The sequence below is a fragment of the Otolemur garnettii genome, unplaced genomic scaffold (assembly GCF_000181295.1).
Source record: "Otolemur garnettii isolate 467f Iridium unplaced genomic scaffold, OtoGar3 scaffold00081, whole genome shotgun sequence".
Taxonomy (NCBI): Eukaryota; Metazoa; Chordata; class Mammalia; order Primates; family Galagidae; genus Otolemur; species Otolemur garnettii.
In genome coordinates this window covers 5,189,734-5,194,950 of record NW_003852476.1, presented here as the reverse complement: position 1 = coordinate 5,194,950, position 5,217 = coordinate 5,189,734, and the positions used below count along the sequence as shown (strand labels likewise).

The window sequence follows — 5,217 nt, the reverse complement described above, 5'->3', positions numbered from 1 at the left end:
GTTTGAGGTTGCTGGGAGCTGGGACACCACAACACTCTACCCAGGGTGACATAGTGAGACTCTGTCTCCAAAAAATAAATAAATAAATAAAGGCCCGATATGTAAAAGTATAAAAGTGAAGTGTTTCAGTTAAAGGGCGCTGCAGACTGAGCCCTGCTCAGGTGGAACCCCCAAGTCTAGCAGACTACTGTTTAAATAAATCCTTTGACACTTCAGCGTGCTCTGCATCTAAAAAGGTGGTTGTGTTTAAAATCCCAACATGTTTGAAAAGATTATGCTTTTTTCAATATATGTCAAAATAAATTAACTCTGTGAAAATAACACTCATCTCCCATACTCTCCCTACTTTCTAAACCACATTCGCTCACGATTCCAATCGGCAGGAAACTTGGAGGGTGGGGGGCACATGGAAGCCTTAACTTGGACAACCGAGGCACGACCTTTGTGGATTTGTAAGTACATCTGGTGCTTAGAAGAGAGGAGAGAAATACCTCTGGTGATGACATTTTCAAAAGGTATCTAAAACTGCAGTTGGTAGAAGGCTCTCCACAGCCAACTTTCAAGAAAAGGCTCCAAGTTTATTTAAAATCTACAAGTAGAACAGAACCAGACCTCAACCAAACTCCAACAGCAAGAACTTTCACCCACGTTACACGGTCAAAAGGATGAGAAATCAGTAGAGTTTATTTCAATGGATTTGTTCCATGTTTTAATAATGAATGAATCGGAGGCATAGCTCCCTGACTTGAGTTCTGAAGAAGCCTCTCTTCCCTACCCCCAGTAAAACCTGAAGCTAATTCTCTGAATTTGGTTCTTCGAGGCTAAGTCCGGCTCAAAGGAAGCTTCCTCCTCCCCCCTTCTTTCTGCCGCCCCCCGCCCCGGGGTAAGAGCCCGGTACAGCCGGGGCCGGACGGGGGGGACGCTGGGCGCCGCAACGCCCCCTCCCCGCCCGGGAAAAGTTCCGCCTGCCCGTCTAGGGCCGGGCCGGGCCGGGTCGGGCCAGCCCGCGGCCCTCGCCCGCGTCGCCACCACAACGCCCGGCCCGGCCACGAACTGCCGACGGCCTGAGGGTCGCGCCCCCTCCGCGCGCGGCCGCCGCGAACACCCCGCCCCCGCCTCCCGCCCCCGCCCTCGCGGCGCGTTAACCCCTAGCCGCCCGGCTCCGGGGAGGAGGCAGGCCAGGGGGTGGAGTTGTCGCGTCTCCTCCCGGGAGCGCCCGGGCAGACGCCCGGCTTGTTTACAGGCCCCAGGCCTGCCCGCCGCCGCCCCCACGCAGGCCCGCGCCGCCGGCCCTCCCGCCCTCGGCCCGAGCGCCGCGCTTACCCGGAGCAGCCGCGGGCGGACAGGTCCCTGGTCGGCCGAGGCGGCGGCCGGGGCCGGGGAGGGGGCGAGGAGTGGGTCACCGCGGCGGTGGGGGCGGAGGAGGGGAGGAGCCGGGCTGCGTCCGGGCCGCCGGCTCTCGGCGCCCTCGCGGCTCAGATCATCCGGGCGTTGGAGCGGCAGGCGGAGAGCGGGTCCCGGAGGAGGAGGAGGAAGAGCCGAGGATTCATCGCTTTCGGGTCCCGCCTGCCTGGCGTCCCCCCACCCCCCCTCCCCAAACACCCGTTCCTGAGCTGCAGCCGCCGAAGAACCCGAAGCTGCGGGCTGGGCTAGTGCGGAGACCAAGGCTCGCTAGCTCCTGCGCGCGTTCCCGTCCCCAGCGGCGCCGCCGCCGCCACCACCGCCACCGCCGCCTTTAGCGCGGCCCCGCGCAGGCGCGCTCACGAAGGCGCCGCGCTGCCCCTCCCCCACTCCTCCGCTCGCCCCGCCCCGCTGCCTCGGCTGCTCCGCAGCTACAGCTGCGGCGCCGCGGAGCAGCTGGAGAGACCCGGATGTCGTTGGGCAGGAACTGCGGCGAGGGCGGGGGAGGGCGGCCGCATATGACGTCACTGTCCTACCCAGCGCCTGCAACCGCCGCCGCCAGGCTACCTGGGCTGCAGGCCGAGGCCGAAGGGCTAAGGGAGCGTCCGGGTCTCGGATCGGAGCTAGGACCTGGGCCTTCACTCCCCGCTGGGGGGGCCTGGACAGTGTGGGAGTGTTCGGAGCCCAGTGGATCGAGAGCCTCTCTACGCCCGGCTCTTGGCTAGTCGGGGACTGGAAAGCTTGCCCCTGGGGCGTCCACGCCTCCGGGCCCGCCTGCAAATGCACACCCCACTCCCGGCGAAGATGGTGTCCACGCTGCCCTGAGAACTGACCCAGAGCTTTTCAACCTCTGTTGTGGGCAGTCACCGTCTGACCACTGCCCTTCAAACGCGCGACCACTGTCTGGGCAGTCTCCAGACTCCCCCACCCAGTCACTCCAGAGGCCCACGCAAGTGCCACGGCCGCGCACCTTGGGTCAGAAGTACACGCGCCCTGCTCGCCACCCGCCCACACGCGAGTGCAACTGAGTCACACACGGGGCACGTGCTCAGTTTCTGGCAGGTTTTCCCTCTAGCGCAGGGGATTCCACTTTGTATTTATTTGCACAAGTTAGACGGTCACGTGATTCTGTCACAGGGGACCTCGAACGACCTCCATTGAAGTTAAACGAATAGAGGATTTTTCAAACTCTGGAGGATAATCAGAAATGCAACAGCTACTTCTATTAAGAGCTGGAGATGAGCTAAAGTTAATGGAAACTGCACGTGCAGGTGGCCAAAATCTAGTTTAGCTAGCTAGACGACAGAAAACCCGACCCACGCTGCTTGCAGACGCCAGGGATAGAATGACAGACTCTAGGCAGCCAATGAATCAGAATTGGGGAGCAGTGCATCACCAGCACGGGTTCTCATTGGCTGAGGTGTCTTTCCCTCTTGTCTGAGGCCTAACCTGTTCACAGATTTGACCTACACCACATTCTCAGGAACAGAAGTTAAATGAAAAATCCATATTTTCAAAAGATGTTATGGAAGATACAAGAAAATCCAAATACCCAATTGTAGAAGGCAGGTTCTACTGTCCAAACTAAGTTCTGACCAGAAAAATGATAAATTTTGACAAGGCCTCTCCATTTTATCTCAAGAGCATACTGTAGCAGCTTGCACTCTGCTACTCTGTATCTCCTAAACCATTTTGTTGCCCCAACTTTTAGACCCAAAGCACCCTATTTATTCCCTCTTTCTGCTGTTCACCATACATTCTTTAGCTGCTTTTAAAATTGTAAAAGCCATCTCCAATTCTTTCAACATGACTTGTTTGGGATGGTACTCTTTCCTTCATGGTTAATCTTGGGTCAAATATTATCACCAGTCACTGGCAGATCAAATTTTCAAGGAACCCCCAAATCCTTCTACTCAATGTCTTTGGAGTTAGAATAAGATGAAGATGGATACTTTCCAGGTATACAAAATAAAGATAAAATTCACTATGCATTTGGTGCCAGTATCGTCTGAAGATACATTTCCTAATTCTCCACACACCTGCCAAAAAAAGGGAAATTAGATCAAAGATCTTTGAAACTCTGCCTTATTGGAATCCTTAATACTTCAGACAAGTAACAGCACGATTAGCAGGCTAGTGGACTCACTAACATTCTGTAATAGAAAACACGTGTGGCAACCACCATATGGCGTGCTCTTAAAACACAAATTTTCTTATTCATAAGGCAAAAGAAGCTGGGTCACAGATGGCATGGTGGGCCATAGAAAACTTAAAGGTCTTTTGTTAAATCTACTTTTGTCCTTTAGGTGTTCACACCTTTCTTCTTTCTATCCTACACTTGTAGAGAATCTGGGTCAACTGTTGTAGAAGAGGTAATAAAATTGAAAATATGAACCTAAAGAGATTTTTATGGAGTCTGCACCATGTGCCACACACTACCAACAAAAGTGCACCTTTCTACTATTTGTTATTTCTGGATTCAGCTTTCAGGGACAATTCAGGGTGTGAAGTAGGAAATTCATAGGTTATAAGATTAACATTTAAAAATTTAGAAACAGGAATGTCTATATTTTTTCTTTTCTCTTCTGCACAATGGAAGAATGAGAGTTGTCTTGAGCACATTAAGTACCCCCTCACACACACTCATACACACATACAAAACGTCTGTACATAGTTTTTGTGATATCTGATGCCACAGATAAGCAAAAAATGTTCTCATAAAGTCAGCATGTGACCCTACAGGTTGGACACCCCAATCTAGAACAAGGCTATCTTAATATTATCTGATTAAATATACTTAATATTATAATATCCCTGTCTGCATTATTAAATCCCACATGGGGGGGGGAGGACTAAATGTAAAGGGAAAAAGAACATTAAAAAAAGAGAATTGAAAGTTTTCTTTTGAACTACAAGACTTTGCTTGGCCTCTTACATATATTTGAGATGTTCATAGTAAATTTCTGTGAAATGGAAGAATATATTGCCATGACTGTTTCAGTAATTTCTAAAGGCTTAGTATACAGCCATCCTACTCTGCTTTGGAAATATGTTTATATTTCAGTTAGTAAAGAGAAATGTATTTGAAAGATTGGCTTTAAAGTTCTGAACATACTGTGTGCAAATAGCCCAGTAATTTCAAGGCTTGGGGTGAGGATAGGGGCTGGCGTGGGGAATCTGAAGCTTAGTCTGGTCAACGGTAGTTCCCACTTTCTACAGAAATCGAGACTTAAATAAAAAGTTTACGTTTTTCATTCCCAATTACTGTTGTGAATGCATCCAGGAGTGTTATCCTTGAGACAACCTTACCTGGGCCTCTCAAAATCTCAACAAATTAAGTGACTTTTCAGGAGGATAATACTTGAGAATCCCCTGCCACACACACAGAACCCCTGAGCCGTGCTTCCTTCTACACTGAAGCCAGTCACTACCCAAGAGTTACAAAACCAAGCAGAACACGGGTTCAACGCCTCCTCTTCCTTCACTACCTGTTTGGTGTTTTTTCCTCACAGATATCCTCTTCCTTTGGCTTTCTCTTCTTGTTTTTCTCCTCCTTATCTCTCTTCCCTCTTTCATCTGTTCTCTTTTTACCTTCCTTTTCCCCATTTTTTTATGTACTGTTTTCATTAGCTTAGTCCAAATTGAAATTTCTGCTACCCATTTTCTCCTGAAGTTCAACATGTGAGCAGATAGTGCCCCTAAGCTAATCTTATTCAGGGAGGGGGGAAATACCCCCTTACCCAGATCCTCCTTCCTCCCTCCCCATTATCATATCATCTTATCATAAACTGTGCTGTGTGAAGCACAGTTACAGAA

The 5,217-nt window shown here is 50.5% G+C and overlaps 1 protein-coding gene across 2 annotated transcripts in view; it reads right to left on the bottom strand.

The window, feature by feature from the left end:
- Window positions 1–1,609, bottom strand: part of PPM1A (protein phosphatase, Mg2+/Mn2+ dependent 1A) — a 40,772-nt gene extending 39,163 nt beyond the window's left edge. The window contains exon 1 of one of the 2 annotated variants that reach the window (XM_003794423.3): window positions 1,324–1,609. The gene's annotated coding sequence lies outside the window, so the exon portion shown is untranslated. Of the gene's footprint in view, window positions 1–491; window positions 771–1,323 lie in introns of those variants that run through there. The other variant, XM_023515865.1, reaches the window with a different exon arrangement.
- Between the last annotated feature and the right edge of the window lie 3,608 nt (window positions 1,610–5,217).